This window comes from Anas acuta, chromosome 6 (genome assembly GCF_963932015.1).
Source record: "Anas acuta chromosome 6, bAnaAcu1.1, whole genome shotgun sequence".
NCBI lineage: Eukaryota > Metazoa > Chordata > Aves > Anseriformes > Anatidae > Anas > Anas acuta.
Genome location: NC_088984.1, coordinates 36760376 through 36778387, shown reverse-complemented (window position 1 = coordinate 36778387; position 18012 = coordinate 36760376). Strand labels below are relative to the sequence as shown.

Sequence of the window (18012 nt, the reverse complement as noted above, 5' to 3'; positions counted from 1 at the left end):
GTATTCGATGGCAGCTTGGGTTTGTCCCCGTGTTTTTGATCTGCTCACTGTTCTCTGGTATGTCTGCAATGCTATCGACTCTTCTCCTTGCTGGGCATAGCACTCTCCACTGGCATCTGCCCTGACACAACAAGCCAGCCATAAATGTTTATAGGAAATCACAGTAATGCCAAAAGTGATGCTGTGTCTATGCCTTGCCTGACCATTTGAATAAACAAGCCGAGGTTCAGGCTGGCAAGCAGAGCCAAGAAATTGTTGTTCAGCTCTGGCATTTTACATTTTCATACAGTAATGAAGCATCTATAAATAGCCTTTGAGGAACATAAACGTTTTAGTATAATGGGATTCATGTTTAATACGGGCAATGACTTCCCTTCCCATAGGATCACAATTAAAATGTTTAGACAAAATTAAACTGCTTCTTGGGAAGATGCTATGATGCAGAGTACAATATTTAAACCAACTCCCAGTGCCTGACAGAAAATGGTTCTTTGCAATCAAGCTCTAAAAGAGGAGACAACATAGCTGTTTATTACTGCTACATATGCTGATAAAATATAGACACTTGAGCCCCAGTATCAGAATTATACAGAAAAATTGTATTTCTGAAAGAAACTGTCATTCCTCTTTTCTGAGGAGAGATTAGTAGTTGTCTGAGGCAAGTTTGGGACATGTTTTTATTATTAACTAGCATCATGTTATTGGCTGGCTGGCTTTGGCAAGACAGATTTTCATGTACAGAGCAGTTTGATAGAAATTGCTGTCTGTCTATTATTTGCAAGAAACAGGTTTTAATCACAGTATTCTCTCTCCTTGTAAGATCCTTGGCTCTGGCTGCAAAGCTCTCATGCAGAGCTCAGGCAGGGAGGAAAGACAGTTGCTCAATGCCATTATGAGTCTCCAGTTAATCCAGGAGCTAATGAGGACTCTAGCCCTTGGCACAAAATGGGGTCATCTCTGGGCAGCTCCCACCTATACCCCATTCCAGTCCTCTACAATAGGTTGTTATGACAGACTAGAAACATCCAGACCAAGGGTTGTTTTGTTTTTCTTGTTGCTGTTGGTTTATTTTATTTACAACGAAGACAACTAGGTGTTTTCCCTCTTTGCTACCCCTTACCCTACATTTACAAAGTTTGAGAGAGGGCCTTACAACAAGGATTTCTACAGAACCTCTCTGGAAATGAGTGGCAAGAACTGACAGTGACTGAAAACAAGCACAACCTAACCTAAAATGCCATCAGATATTCAGGAAAAGGGAGCTATGCTGGCCAAATTTAAGAGATGAGTTCATTGCTTTGAGTAAGTGGCATATATTTCCAAGTTTGCCATTTCACAGAATCACAGAACTTCTAGGTTGGAAGAGACCTCAAGATCATCGAGTCCAACCTCTAACCTAACACTAACAGTACCCACTAAACCATATCCCTAAGCTCTACATCTAAACGTCTTTTGAAGACTTCCAGGGATGGTGACTCCACCACCTCCCTGGGCAGCCCGTTCCAGTGCCTAACAACCCTTTCAGTAAAGAAATTCTTCCTAACATCCAACCTAAAACTCCCCTGGCGTAACTTTAGCCCATTCCCCCTCGTCCTGTCACCAGGCACATGGGAGAACAGGCCAACCCCCACCTCGCTACAGCCTCCGTTAATGAACTTATACAGAGCAATAAGGTCACCCCTGAGCCTCCTCTTCTCTAGGCTGAACAGGCCCAGCTCCTTCAGCCGCTCCTCATAGGACTTGCTCTCCAGGCCCCTCACCAGCTTCGTCGCCCTTCTTTGGACCCGCTCAAGCACCTCGATGTCCTTCTTGTAGCGAGGGGCCCAAAACTGAACACAGTACTCGAGGTGCGGCCTCACCAGAGCCGAGTACAGGGGGACGATCACCTCCCTAGCCCTGCTGGTCACAGTGTTTCTGAACTTATTCACTGATAAGCTCCCCTATTTCAACCTTTACTATTTAGCTGTTCTTAGGTTTGCTATTCTGGCCTCTCTAGTTGAAGTACGCAGCTTTAGAAATGTTGTTAGGATTAAATTATACATTTTGTGATTATTAGGTCTAGCCCCACAACAAGATGACTGTTGAGAACGTGATCATACTAAGGACTTATACTCCAGATGCGCTGAGAAATCCCTGCACCTCTAGATTCTGACCTCTGTCCCTAGTGCTGTCAAGAGAACAACTCCATACTTAATTTCTGTTTCAAGTTTTCAATCTTATTCCAAGGACCATGGATAGTTCCAGATGTATACTCTGAATATTCACTCATATACCATCTTTGAGAGAAATTCCTTATCGCATTTTAGAGCTCTTCACTGCTCAGATACCTTTGAGTTTCCGTTGCAACACCATCTGACATTAGATCTGCTAGTTCTGATTCCCATCACATCAATCAAACATGGGTGGAAAATGTGTTTCCGCTGAACCTAATTCATTGAATTGTCAAGAGCTGCTGATGTAATATCATAATGAGAAGAGGAAACAGACACAGAAAGCAGAGATTTTTTTTTTTTTTAAACCAGAGCTATTTAATCTAAGCACCATGGTGAAGAACTGTAGTCTTTGCATTGCAGAGAGGACTTGGGGAGCTGTTAATTTCTTCTGTTAACGTTGTTATTCTCTGTCACAGTCTATACTGCCCTGGAGATATAAGCTAAATGCTTAATTGACATCTGTTCCTAGAATGCTTTTTTTACTTCCAAGTTTTTTCCTAGTTTTGTTTTGGGAGTTGTTCCATGTGTGCAACCTGTGGCTGAGGTTTCTGGCATTATGTATCCTTCTTCAACTAATCTGTATGACCACGGTGAGATCATGTGCAGTGCCAGCTTCTGATTGACTGCATTGACCACATTGCCATGAAAGTTTCCCACCTTCTGCACACAAGAACACCACACTGAAGCCTTGGAAGCACAGTGACATTTATTTTCACCATTTTAGCCACCTTGGTTCAGCGAAAGCTACAGGTACCTCCCCTGCATATTGGATGTGTTAGTTTCTCGCAGAGCTATCATGAACCCATGCTGTGCGGAAGACCAGTGCAGCCTGAAATCTGAGTGAAAACATGCCTTCCCAGTCTGTGTGCTTGCAGAGCTTTATTGATCTTGCTGTAACTCATCACGATACTTTGATGTCTGACTTAGGCCAGCACTGCCCCCCGTGCAGCCAGAGGGGAAGTCCTGCACTGACACCTAGAAAGTTCCCAGCAGTATCTGAGTGCTTGAGGTAGCACATCAAATCTTCCCCTATTCTTGCATTAAATCTTCAAAAGGGCAGCTTTTTAAACCATGATATTCTGGAGGCAGTTCACTTTGTTTTATCAGCATTACCTAAGTTCCCTTACTTGAAACTGGCCTTTAAAATTTCTGTCAGAAAACAGTGCAACTTTTAACTCACAAAGAAAGCTAATACCAGACAAGCAGACAAGACAAACAGCAAGATCTGACTTCACGTTTCAGGCAGATATTTTGTGAGTTACTAGAAGCCATAGAACTTCTCTTCCTAGTTCATAAAAGTGAAACTTTCATAGCCAAGAAAACAAGAAAAACTACTAGAACGTGACAAAACAGATCCCTAATCAAAAGCACCAAGGAAACATTAATATGCAATCCTCCATTTTGACATTAGAAAACATCTGTAGTGTTTGCATTCTGCAGTGTCTTAGGCTTTGAGAAAGTACATAATGTATACCTTCTGCCTCAAGATTTGAGTATCTTAAAGCCCTCTGTAGCAGTTTTTTGTATTACGATAGTGTATGCAGATTGTATAAGACTTTTGAAAATTCAGTTACAAAATATATTTACTCATGAAAAATGTAAAGTATGAATATACAAGCTCCAAGAATAATAAATCAACTATTAAAGCTACAGATGCTCACTTCCAAGCATGCTTAAAATATTACCTATTTTCAATTATTCTACAATCTTCATAAAAAAAAATCACATTTGCTTCTCAAAAGACCAAGACCATGCGAGCAGCACTTAGAAATAAGGCTAAAGAACTCTGCATGAATACTGACCACAGTCCAGTTCAAAATGCCCCACAATAAAAGGAGCCCTACAGCCTGTCACAGGTGGGCACTGGGCTTCCTAAGGGTTACCAAATATTGATGACTTTCTGCAGCTAGCCAGCTTTCATCAACTAAGACTCAGGGACCCGGGAAGGCAGGTCTAGGCAGCAAAAGCAGAGGTAAATTTAAGATCAGAATCCTTCCAAAGTGCTGCTCTAACCCATCTGATCTGGCTGGTCTTGTGCATTGTGTGAGAAATATGTAGGCACATGAGCACCTGTACTATCATTTTCTCCCAAAATAATCCCTGACAGAAACATGAACACATCCATTCCAGCACTGTTTGGTGAGACACAAAGTGAATACATCCATAGGCTGTAAAGGACAGATTTTCCTGTGAATTTTCTCTGTATACTCTTCACTCAAGCCTTATGGTGGAAACCTAGTATTAACAACACTTCTGAACATGCCATGGAAACAGCCTATTTACCGTAAAACTGAAATTGTGTGGGATTTTCCAGAAACTTTAGCTTCCATGCTGTTTTCATTCCTATTACTTTTGAAAAATTTAGGAAACAGTAAAGATATCATAAAGCTGCTCCAAGACAGAATCAATATTTATCTAGTTAGAGAATAGATGTTATTTTGGACATTAGAGCTGAAAGCAAGGCAGAACATTTGCATTTGTTTTAAAAATTTAATTCTATATGCTCAATGAACAAAATATGCAAATATAATAGGCAATGTGCAAGCATATAAAATTAAATGTTACTTTAAATGTTTAATGATTTTGTGGACATTAGTGAAACAAGAAGAATGACATCTTTTGACAAATTCTGCCTATGTTAGTCTGACTTTGGTCACCTAATGGCCAATGATATAAATAGTCACCTCTGGTCTTTACCATACAGATTGCTTACAAGTGAGGCTATGTCTGGGACTGGTCATGACTTGACTCAGGTACAGGATGAAGGTCTGCTGAATACTGTCCCACTGGGGCTTGCATTTGACTCAACGCAGCATCCACCTTGTTTTCACCAGGAGCAGATGGGAGGGAAAAAGAAATGAAGCAGGGCACAGTGGAAGTAAGCTGTCTTTCCAAAAGGAGCGAAGTGACTGTCAAATGCATTATTATTTCCTAACATTGCTCTTCCTAATTAGCAACTGTGCTTCGTTGCTATAGGGATGATTTGGGATCATGAATCCAAAAGGTGAGAGACAGGGAGGCGAGTTACTGCACAAGACCAACCTAGAAATTCTGTGTGTGTGTGTAAGAATGGAGCCTAGAGGTGTCAAAGTCGTATGGGTGAAAGGAAGGGAATCACAAAAATTTCTTCATAAAAATGTGTCAGTATTTGCAAATAGCTGTGTTAAGCTGTGTTTTACAAGCTGAAGGTTACACACCTTCACAGGACCAGAGCTCAGTTCTTGGAAGACAGAGCTCACAGCGATGCATGACATGACTTAATTCTTGACAGATCTATGCCGACCGAGTTAAAACCCAGAAGTGCTTTGGAAAGGCCTATTGCTATACTATTTTTCTTTTTTACAGGAAATACTGGAATAAGTTTGGAATTAGTCATGATGGCCTGCTGAGTAACTAAAGCCCATTTTCATAACAGCCCCTAAACACCATGCTGATTTCTTAAACATCAGCTATGCACATACTTGGGTGGAGAGCAATTACAGCTGTAAGGGATGTATTACTGTCTTCTGGGGATAAAGAAACATACTTTTTTTCTCCACAATCTTATGTTCTTCTGCAAGAGGGACTCTCAGCAACAAGATTTCAAGAGAAAAGTAACTTTTCTTTTTTTTATTTTCTCCAAAAGGAAAGTCTCCTCATTATCAGACTTTAAATAATGACTTGAACTTTTTCCTAACAGTCATGCCACACTTCAAACAGAAGCTAAGGGTCTGATTAGGTTCTTTAGCTTCTACTTTATTAAAATTAGGTCACACGTACCTCTATCCCAGAAAACTGCTGTGGTGAGCTAGATCTTGGAACCCTACTGAGACTCTCCATGCCTTGAAGGCAGCTGAGGAAACTGGGAACTATCTTCAGGTGGTCAGCACAAACATGTCCCACCAGAATAAAGACTTAGAAATGTTCAATGCCTGGGTCCTCACCATGGCAAACAGTATCAGGTAAGGAACTGATCTACTCCTGTAGCCACATATTTTGAACTTCATACAGTTTGTGCAAGCTTGAGCATGAAGCAACAGATCTGATGTCTCAAACAGGGAAAGGTCTGACAGCTGAGAGGCTCTTCTGCTTCCTCCATGCTTGTCTAGATCTGAACTCAGGCACGGGACTGTCTAACTCAGTCCCAGCATTCAGATGCAAAGACATGAAAAAGTACCACATCAACTGTGAAAAAACACAGGTCATAAATATAATCCCCAATAAAAAAAATAAGAAGTACAGAATAACACTAACAGTGGGGACTGGAGTAGAGAAATTAAGGTACATAGGGAAGGAATAAAACTACAGAAAAATGCTAAGATTGTACCGCATAATAGAAATTTTTACATATCTACAGGAACATTAGTCTCTAAAGGACAGAGGTGGTACAAGCCAGACAGAAGAACCTTTCCAATACGTGAATATCATCAATAATCTCTATTTTTAAGGGCAGGAATGATTTAATTTAATTCATTAAAACATTAGTAGCGCTGTTATTCAAAATGCAGTTGTGGGTATGTTTGCACTGCTGTGACAAATCTGCATATAAGCTTTGAACTGAATGGCCATATTTCATATTAACCTGCTCAACTAAGGACAGTCTGCCCAGTCAGGTTTTCTTGGTTGCTTTCCCATTTGGGGCCAAATCTAGTGATGTAGGCCCATAGGAACAGAATATTAGTCCACAAAATTCTCAAACTCCCCAAATTTAGCAAGTATGATTCCCAGGCAGCAGGTGGCCCATGTTATTTTCACATTCCTCAGGTCAAAGTTTCTGTTAAATTAGTGACAGAAATTCTATCACTTGGCTGTTGCTCCAAATGCTGCATTTCCCCTTTACACCATGTTTACAATCTGACTGGCTGAGGCACCTGCCTGCCCCTTTGCTTCAACTGTTGAATTTCAAGCAGGTGAAATGTAATTTACTTTGACATTTGATCTGCTTTCTGACTCACAGAAAAGTGTAAATGTAGCCCAGAGATGAATTCAGGCTTTATGTAAGCAAGGACCACCCCATGGAAATTTGTACAACAGACTGTGTTGATACAAGCAAAGGTGAGGATTGATTAGAAAATTAGCTGCAAATGGTGCGATTATTCACAGTTGCCTAGCAAGGGAACAATAACCCTATATCCCAAATACTTCCAAGCTATTCTGTTTGTCCTGCAACAGTTTGTGGACCATTTGTGTTTCAGGGTACAACCAAGGACCTGACTTTTTCACAGATTTCTCTTCTTTCTTTTCTCTTCAGGAGATGAACAGGGGGTAGTATCCCATCTGGTTAAACAGGGCCACGAATTTAAGTTGGAAAAAAGATGCTTTTTGAAGAACACATCATGAACATGCAAAGCAACCTCAGTAACAACATTCAACATGAAGAAACATCCATCCAACAGTTGCTACAGTGAACCCAAACCATTTTTTCTGTGCAGGGTTTCAATCTTCTGCTACGTTTATTGGAGAATGAAATGCAAGTATGTCCAGATCTTTTGTGCCCAGTTCATCTAACTGATGACATTTGGAGCCAGCAAAAGTTGCCCAGGCTCTGCTCTTTTTCAAGTCCTGTAACCCAGGCTGTAGCTTTTTTCCAGTACAGGCCTTCACATTAGAGAAAGAAGACTCAAAGCTTCCTTCTGCGTCTCTTCCCCATCTATAAAGACCAAGGAGATTCACTCTGCTGTAAGCTTTTCCAGTCCTGAACATCTTTGTGTATCTGCAGTATCTAACACAGCAGGACACTGCTTTTGATTAAGACTTTCAGGCTTTACGTAGCATACAAGATTTGGGAAGATGAATACACTTCACACAGAAGCATGGAACTCAAGATGGAAAAGCAGTAGCAAAAATATGCAGGAAGAATATGCTGGCTTATTGTATAGTTTCCTGAGGGTTGCTACTCTCCTCCCTTCCACTCCATCAGTACATAAATTATGTCTGTGGTTCCTTACACCCATTGAATACCAAATATCTTGCTGCCTTCCTTCTTATGAAGATCATGAGTTAGGGGAACAATAATAGTCACATTCTTAGGCTATAATAGCAACATTTAGAAGTATTTGTCTTTTCCGTTTTCTGACAGATCCATTACTAGTTCATTAGCCTTTAGTGGGTAGAGACATTCAGTAAACAAATGAAAGTAACTCCATTTAAGAGCCAGTGAGCTAAATACAGCACTACCGCTTAGCTTGCTAATTATATGGAGTGTTGCAAGTGCACACTGAAACAGATCCATCCTTTTGCGGCAATTTTATGAAGTCTTGTCCTAAAATTTCTAAAAGCTGAGGCACACAAATTGGCTTTCTTTGTCAGTGTCAGTGGCTACAAAGATGTGAAATGGAAAACCAGTCCAGGAGAATCTGTGTTACTTTAACTTGCCATGGTTTAACAAACGTTGAGAATATATATTTTAAATTCAGAAGATCATTATCTTTCCCTTCCACTATTTCCCTGTTAAGGAGACAGACTACTCCAAGTACTAAAAAGCATAGCAGCTGAAAGATTGATCTCTAATTTTTAAACAAAAAAAAAAAGATGAAAAAAAGAAAGAAGGGGAAGAACATAGAAGTCAAGCTTTGATTCTTGTGATACAGTGAATGTCACTTTATACTTTCATTCCAGAATATCTTGTATCAAGCAACAGAACAGTATTACTTCTCTTTCCTCTGCACATTCTTTTTCCCACAACCACATTTGTGCTCCTGTAGTGAAACCAGACAGCTGGTCACCTTCATGTACATGCACTATAACCTCTTTGGGTCAGGCTCCTTTTACAGCAGATTTTGCAGTTCATCACAGTGAGACTTGAACCTGGCTGGAAGAGGAACTTCACCTTCTCCAGGTACTGCAAGAGAATGCAATAGGAACATAAATCCCACAGTAGCAGTGTAATTACTCCATCATGCATAAATGTCTTTGGAAATAATACACAGGACTTTATAGAGGAAGTATTTTCATACTAAATGTGTGGAACAAAGAGGAGTTGGACAGCAAGACAGATTCCTTTCACAAAGATTTAACCAAGATAGAAGGTTCATGTTCTGTTTACACCCCTAAGTTGCTAATAGGAAGCTACTTCTCATTCAGAGTTTCTTTAATACTCAAAAATAAATGGCAAGAAACTGCAACCACTATTTTAACATAGCTGTTTCTCTTGGGGCTGAATTTGGAGCTGAGAATGATGATATGTGAGGAATCCAAGTGTTTTTTTTTTTTTTTTTTTACTTGTTTCAGAAGACTGAATTATGTTGTTGGTGCAAATGCTGGCTGTACTTTGACAAGGTATGATGTAGATGTCAGAAATACACATTTTGGGAAGATATGTTATTGCAGGGCACTGTTGTAAAGATGCTTTTAAGAAGCTGTTGCCTCTTTTTCTAATTGATCACAGGAAGTGCATCTCTTTGAGAAGATGTGAGAGCTGGGATCAATGACAGGCTAGTTTAATGCAGCTCTTAACAACCTGCAGAGATTAGGAGGCTGTCAGAAAGATAACACCAGAGATTTATAGATTGTTTTCTGAAGCCATTCTCAGCTCTCACGGGTGCTCTGTTATGTTTCTGTACGCTTGGATATGTAATACATACTCCCCTTACAGACCCAAACTGTACTTCTAATTTATGAAAAAATAGCATTGCACCTCTATGTGCTGCTCAACTTACAACAAACTGGGCAACATTGGGAAGCCAAGGCAGTTTAGCACTTAGAATGGCTTCAGGATACAGGAGAAATTTGAGTTATAGCTGCAGTTTCTTCTGTCACTTGAGGTGGGTGTAAACAGGCCTCTTTCAGCTACCCTAATGCCACTAACCTGGTGGACTGCCATTATCAGCAAGCCCCCTGGGTGCTGAGCTGGGGCTCAGGTGCCACTGTGTTTGGAGACCCATCTTCTGAAAGGCAGCTGAAGGCCTTGGAGAAGGTCTCCGCTCCCTCAGAGGTGGGACAGTGCCTCTACTCACATGATTAGCTTGGGAAGGAGTCAGACTGATGCCTGCCAAACCCGTAAGGGAAAGTAAGAGATCTTCCACTGATGCAGGAGGAGCACTATTGATTTGCACAGAATTAGGCTACTTTGCATTAGCTGAAGATCCCTTCCCTCTAACTGAATGACCCAACAAGTCTGTTAGCATTACACTGAGCTTTCCACAGCTTCTTGACATGTATATAGCACCTCTTCAGAGGAATTCATTTATGGGATTTGTCTGTGGTAGCTCTGAAGACATTGCATTTTCTATCTAACATGGATTAGATTGGGCTATCCATTCTAATTATCCCTGAAGATCATGTCACTTGTCAGTATTCAGCTCAGAGCAAAGTAAAAATGAATTACCTGAATGGTCACTCTCTGGACACAGAGGGCACTCTGGTCAAAAGAGAAATTCAGAACATGCAGGGAAAGGTTACTCACTCAAAAGCTTATAAATTCTGAAGATAAAACCAGTTAACCACTCCTTAAAGGAATATTAGGAAGACTTTCCTGTGACTTTTGGTGTTTTATAATTGTAAATCAGGAATGGAGAGACCTTAAAGACAGAAGTGTGATATACTGGGCAGTTTCAGCCCACAGATTTATCTACACTCCTTTCCCAACTCCGCAGAGGACCTGCCATCATTTTCATAAATATATGACAAGGACAAAGATGGACAAAGACAATTAACTTAGTTTCTCATGAGCTTTGTGCAACGAACAAGGTGATGACTTGAAAGCAAACCCCAGCAGCTTGAGATATATAGCAGTTTAAGTGGGTTGATGTGATTTCTTATCTACAGTGAAGCATTAGGCAGCATCACACTGACAGCAGCAAAAGGTTACCTGTTTTCAACCAGAGAATTCATTTTTAGCACCTTCGCAGGGAGGTTGTGTTCATTGCCTATTTGTTATTAGCTTCACTTTTAAATTTTTTTTCCTAAATAAATATTTAAGCAATCTATGGCAATCAATAAGAGGTGGTTGACATCATACCAATTGGTTATCAACAGAAATGTTCATTATCATTTTTTGTCAATATGCCTAGCACCATTTAAAAAGTAGTAAGAAATTGACAGGACCATTTTAAAATATGAAGAAATAAGGAATTGCTAGGAACTTTTACATGACATTTGGAATTTATTTTGGTTAGGTAGTATAGAAAGAGCACAATGCATTAATGTATTTTCCCCTATTTTTAAGATAAGAAGGGATGGGCCAAGTAGGGGCACGCAGCCTAGAGTTCACCTTTTCTTAGGTGAAACTGACATTGAAAGGTTAGCTGTAGGACAGAGGTAAACTGCTAAATTCATAGCTTATACTAAAAGGATAATCTCACTATGGGGACTAAACATGCAAGACAGTTGCTTTCCTACAATGCCATTTTGATTAGTTTCAAGGCATCCGCCTTACACAGGTGACATTTTGATCTGTCAAAGGAGCAAGGCCAACACTGCAAAGCACCGGAGGAGCTAAGTCTGTAAGGTTACAGCTTGCTTAAAACACAGTTTGTTTACCATAATGTGGTTGGGATAAAAGTAACCCACAAAAAACTGTTCTTAATCCTCAGACTTATCAGCATGCTTTCTCCAGACCACAAAGAATCTTTGACCACTTTGAATTGTGAACACAGGAAAACCCTACTGTATGTGTGCAACCACACAGAGATGTCCACAGACACACAGATGTTGGATAGCAGTCCCTTCCAGATCAAGCAATTAACTGAAAAGAATTAGGAGATGAGATGCTACATTAATAAGTACAAAACTAATAGTAAATAAGCAATAAGTACCATCAAAAAAAAGCACTGCGGAGATGGACATTTCTTTCAGACTGGTAAGAGGATGGAATGGAATATGGGCAATAAAAAGGAAATAACCATCTTCCTGAGAATAAACAGTTGCATATAAAAGGTGGGAGTAGTCACTAAAGCTGACTATAAACCATTAATTGCCTCTTAAAATCCATGTGGCAGACATTTTTTTTTTCTCTCTCCAGTCTTAATATTGTATATTGTAAAGTGAGATTAGGAAGGACAGTGTTTGAGAAAATTCTCTACAGCAGCTGAGAGAAGTGCTGTGGAAGAAAAATCTACATCTATACTATATCCATATCAATTTGTCCTGAAAGCATTCACCAAGAACAGAAAATGGGGACTGAAATTGTCAGAGCATATGCCCAGGAAGAGGCCCTTTAGAAGTGAATTACAGAAGCAAGGAGTAAACCATTAGAAATGCAAGTGAGAATTTTGAGATTAAATGCATTTTTATTTTAAGACTGCAGGATGATTATTTCTAAAGTATTACAGAAGATGTGATCTCCTGCATTCCCCATCATCCACAAGAAGTTCAAAGACACTTTATATTGAACTCAAATGAACAGTAACATTGAGGAATTACTAAGGCTCTTTGTATTGATAAAAATAGACCTATAGCTTGAACAAGTTCATGCTAGTTCCACCAAAGAGATCTTGCATAAAGCATTACGTACAAACACAAAAAATATGTATTTCCAATACATTATTTTGTCAAAATATCTTTGCTAGTAGGTACTATCAACAAACAATTTCATCATGCTTATCAAGTAGATTAAGTGACCTGCTATACCCATCAGTAATAATTGACAATAAACAAGTGTTTATAATCTAGGGTAGAACTTCTGAAGTTCAGTTCAGATTAGATATGTTGTCCTTCACTATACTCATCTATTTGCCCCTTCATAGAAAACTTTTTAAATAAGGTAACATTTTGAAATGTGACAGAGACCCCAAGTCTCATCAAGACAATTTCATTAAGAGTCAAAACAGTGCCGATAATCTATGTTACGGATTGGTGGTATTTTTACGACCTAAAGCTAATGCTTGCCTCATCATTTGAGGTCTGAAGCTGTACAGAGAAAAAGTAAAAACAAACCCTAAGACAACAGGCCAAACATTTTTAAAGATATTAATTTCCCCGAGACAAACTGTAAGACCATGGCAGTGAGTTGCCATACCATGACAGGTTTTGCACTAGTGCCAGGTGAACATGTACAACATCCATGAATCCTGTAGGTCTTGGACAGAACAGGTAAAAAAGGCTGCTTTTGTTGACACAAACAGATGTAATGGACTTAAAGCTATAGTAGGGGATGTTTCAGCCACACCTTAGAAATACCCTGGACATCACAGAATTTTTTGAAATTTTGCATTAGGGAACAACGTTACAAACACCCAGAGAGAAAAGCATGGTCTGCTGTAGCTTTGTAAGGTTTTCCAAAATACTCTTAAAGTAGCCAGAATTAAAACTGATGTTACCACCCTTGGAGTGTTATGGCAAAACACTTATTACCAGAGCTGATACAGAGCAGAAAAGATACCTTTGATACTTCTTGGCATTGAGAGATTACTGAACTACAAGTTTAGCAGTTGGACAGCTTACATTAGACGCATATAGTATTTAAATACACTATTTACACAGGTCTGTACTGAGAATGCAAAACAGTTGTGTATGGTAATTCTGTTCTTGGAGCAGATCCAAGAGGCAGCAAGGTGCTATTCAGCAGTAGCTAGGAGTACAGGAAGGCAGATAAGCATGGTTTCCACCTGGGCTCACTGCTGGACACTTCAGTTGCCTAGCTCATCCAGAGGCCCCTGAAAGCTTTTGATCAAAACCTTCCTGTGACAGAACAATTAAACTTGGTCTATTTCCTTATGTTGCACACTGGTATGTAGCTTCTACACTTGCTCATCTGCCTCTGCTGTGATAGACCATGTTTAACATATATTACTTCATTCTATATCTGCTTTGCATGTTTAGTAAACAATCTGGGGGACAATGCAAACCTTCAGTAATATTGCCTCTTAGGGAGAGAAACATTGAAGTTGCAAAAAACTGACATGCCAAGGAACAATAAAATTCAGTACTTTTCTGAATTCTAAGAAGTATATTTACACCATAGAAGGAACAAGTCTGGATCCTATGAATGAATCAGCTTGAATGAACACCTGTATCTGCATAGAGCCCCGTAGGCACCAGTGAGACATCTCCTGGTATACAAACTCTTCACTCTGAAGCTAGCTGCAGGATCAGGCCTGTATTTCCATTGAACCCTTAAAGTGGAAAGCCATTGTTATTTTGCTTTTTAGCCTGTGTGATTCAGTTGGGTTGCCTAGAATTACAAGTGTTACAGATGGTCAGCTGAAATGCCATTGTACAATAATAAATATATTTGGCCATTTGATGGCAGTGTTAAATAGTGCATCACAAGATACTGGTAAGGTTCAGGATTTTGCTCTTGGGACCACACACATCTCTTGCAGCTTTCCTTCCAGGACTTTTGATACAGACCACCTTCCTCTCCCACCTTTCTTTTTTTTTTTTTTTTTTACATAAAATAAAGCAAAAAAACTGTCAGGGATACAATGTGGATTAATTATCTAAGAGAACATGTTGAAATAACAGCATATATTGTTTGTTCACAGACACCTCAGTAGTTTGGATGACGAGGTTCCTACTGTAACATTCTAGATCACACCATCAAATTAAAAAAAAGTGAGCCACTGATAGACAAATAATCTGCAGTTAGCAATGGTCTTCTTAAAGGAACCTTTCCTTTCTCCAAATCTAACAACAAAAAACAGCCTTTAGCAAGAGGTCTAGCAAAAAGATTTGCTTTTCACTCTTGAACAGCTCCAAAGTGCCCAAAATCCAGCACATGAGTAATCACTAGCTCTGAACACATCATGCTAATAACAAAATAGCACTCTCTTAACTTCCAGCCAGTCTCTGTAACTACACTTACAGGTCCAACCACCCACCAGCACACCCTTCAGTTGAAGCAAATGATTCAGAGTGAACCGTTTAATTGCAAGTTTTACCCTTTTTTGCATTTACAAGTTCCACACTATCACCCTTCATTGCACATAGCCATTAAGCGAATGAACTTAAGAATTAATCTACATGCGGGTTGCAACACCTGAGAATGAAACTATCTCATTCAGAGCCCATGCTTACCTTGGCCTCCCCAAAATTTCCCCAGCATGCAGGTGAATGCACAACACCTTGTAACAGCTGTGACAATTCTCATCTCAGCTAGTCTTTAGCTGTAGCTGGCATGAGCAACTGAAACTAATCCACTACAATTTTAAGAATAGGAGGGTGCTCACTGAGAAAATCCCTCCAAACACCTCACTTCTGTATAGGTCATTAGCATTAAGTCCATAGATACTCTCAGCTTCAGGGAAAAAGGAGTAGCAAAAACAGACTTTCTAGTTGGCTTCCAGTTTGTGCAGTTATGTTTTGAATATATTAAAACAGAGCTTGGTAGTGCAAAGATGTACTTAAAGAGCAAGATTGCAAGTTGACTAGTTTACAACCTGCAGGGGATTGGCCTTGGCTGGTCACCTGAGTGCCTCAGCCACTGTAACCCCTGTAACCCTTCCCAGGGAGAGAAAGCACAATGAAGAGAACCCATGAGGCAAGATAAGGACAAGGAGATCGTTTACACTACCCACCACAGGTAAAACAGATGTAACAACTGACATTTATGTTAGTTTATCACTAACTAAAGTGGTTTAACATAGTAAGAAGCAAAGACAAAAGTTAATATAACCCCCCCCCCCCCCCATCTCAACCCTCTTCCTCCTCAGCTCTTCCTCCCACCTCCCTGAGGGCTGGGTCACCACACAACAGTACCTCTCTGTCGCTCTGTCCTCCTCACACTTGTCCCCTGCTTCAGTGTGGCTGCTCTCCTCAGCCCACAGCTGCTCCAAGACAACCCTGCTCCGGCGCTATCTCCTTTCATCAGGCCGCAGCTCCTCTCAGAAGCCTGCTCTCAGTGGTTTCTCCTCAGACACAGGGCCTTCTCCAAGCTTAGTACTCACAAGGTTGTCCCCATCACACTTACTATCAGTGAAGATTTTTCCCTTCCTTAAATAGATTTTCCATTGATGGGCCACACTTGGGGCTGATAGGCTCAGCTGTACCCTGTGGAACCTGGCCACTGACTAGGCCCCTCACAGCCCAGCCATGCTACTGGAGCTTTACCACAAACACCTGACGCAAAATCCTTTCCCTTTCAATAATCTAGGCATCAAATAGAGCATAGACTCCTGAGACTAGTTAGTACCACACCTTATCCTTATGTAAAAACAAGAAAATAAAAATTCCCGAGGAAACAATTGTAGGAACAAGCTCATATTTGAAAGAGAATTGCAATACTATGATGGGTATTAGAAGCTTTTAAAATAAGCCAAGCAAGTGCTACCAATAATGACACACTTGGGAGCAATTAGAGGCCTTATTTAATGGGCACCAAAGGCAGGTGGATATGAATGTTAGATGATAGGAGTGTGGGGGGGTGGGCAGAGCAGATTATTTATAGGTTGTAGAAGTAAAGTGGCAGAAGAGGGAAGCTTTTCTGCTTGAGCAATGCTGGTTCTGAAGGGCTTGTTATTCCTCACACAAATGTAAAGAGTTGTCATGAATGTCTCTATTGTATTTGAGGAAGCTGAGTTAGGAAAGCTGGGAAGTTATTGACCTGAGTGGATGGCCTTTAGTAGATCTTCAAATACAGGTGAAGTAAGGTGATACCCAAGGTAGCAAACAGATTCCTCAGAGAAAATGCTTTTCTGCTGCTTTACTTCAATTTTTTTTTTCCCTCCCTCACTGTTGCATGTCTTGGGGTTATGGTGTGTGGTGGTGAAGATATTTCCACCAGTTGTTTCTTCTAACTTGAAGATGCTATATCTTGCTGTATAGGGATAACTCCCTATTTCTTAAGTATGAAATAGGGAAATCATACCTCTTTGGCTACTGAAGGCCCTAAAGATTGTTCTGTTATCATAATTTTATCATATAGGGTAAGCTGGTTTGTGAAGGAGCAGGCTTGAAAATGTGTGGAAAACCAACTTATTTATTTTCTTCAGTAACAGCAGTCAACAAGTCTTCCATCTTTTAAGTGTAAAACACTATGTCAAAAATGTGTATTTTGTGCTTTTTATGGGTCTTAACTTCATTTGGCTTACCTTAGCTCCCATAGGAAAGCAGTACTAGATGAAACTCCTGCATTATCCTAAGTCAATCTTTGTCTAATTGTAAGCAGATAAACTGAGGAAGAATCTCAAAACAAGTAAACAAGTATTTCATATATGTATTTTTATTTGCTTGATTGGCACACAATAAGTTTAGTTATTAGTAGTGTTGCAGCTCACAATACAGTATTTTTCGAAGACTGAGGCTGGATGCCCCTTTGTGCATTTCTTCATATACGTAGAAGAAAAGGAATAGCTTTTATATAGCATCCTCTGCTATTTGTAATTTTGAAAGTGACTAATCTTTCAATTTAAATGCGTTCTTGGAGGGAACAAAGACTCAAACTCATGGTTCAGCTATCCATGTGATGGCTGAATAGGGTACAGTACAGCACTGTACCCCAGAGTGCTAATCTGTTAATTCTGCAAGGAGAATATGCCTTTCTAACTTAATGTTTTTAACAGCTGATGTTTACTGCCTTAAGTAACACGTTAGTTCATGCTATGATTCTGGAGCATAGGCAAGGAAAATGCAGAAGTAATAATCAATTTCCTCTTTTTGTGTTTTTGCTAAAACAAACCTCTGAAACCATCATCTTCCTGAATGTCATCTGAATTTCTCTGTCCTTACTGTACACATTAAGTGGCCTATAAAATCTCTTGAAATTCAACTGGAATGATCTTTCTTACTTGATAGGCTGCTTTCAGTTTTAGAGCTTCCTATTTCCTTGGGCATCAAATATAACCAGATAGCATGGTGACCTCAAGCAATTGTGGTGAACATCAGAAGACATTGCAATCATATTAGCAGCGCCTAAATTATTCAGAGCACTCTCTGGTAAAAT

The 18012-nt window shown here is 39.9% G+C and overlaps 1 long non-coding RNA gene across 3 annotated transcripts in view; it reads right to left on the bottom strand.

Annotated features, from left to right (window-relative positions):
* LOC137858589 (uncharacterized) overlaps positions 1 to 16325 on the bottom strand; it is a 130618-nt gene extending 114293 nt beyond the window's left edge. Inside the window, exon 1 of one of the 3 annotated variants that reach the window (XR_011097868.1) lies at positions 15831 to 16325. This is a non-coding gene — a long non-coding RNA (uncharacterized lncRNA). The remainder of the gene's footprint in view (positions 1 to 15830) is intronic. The other 2 variants (XR_011097867.1, XR_011097866.1) reach the window with 2 other exon arrangements.
* Positions 16326 to 18012: the final 1687 nt, after the last annotated feature.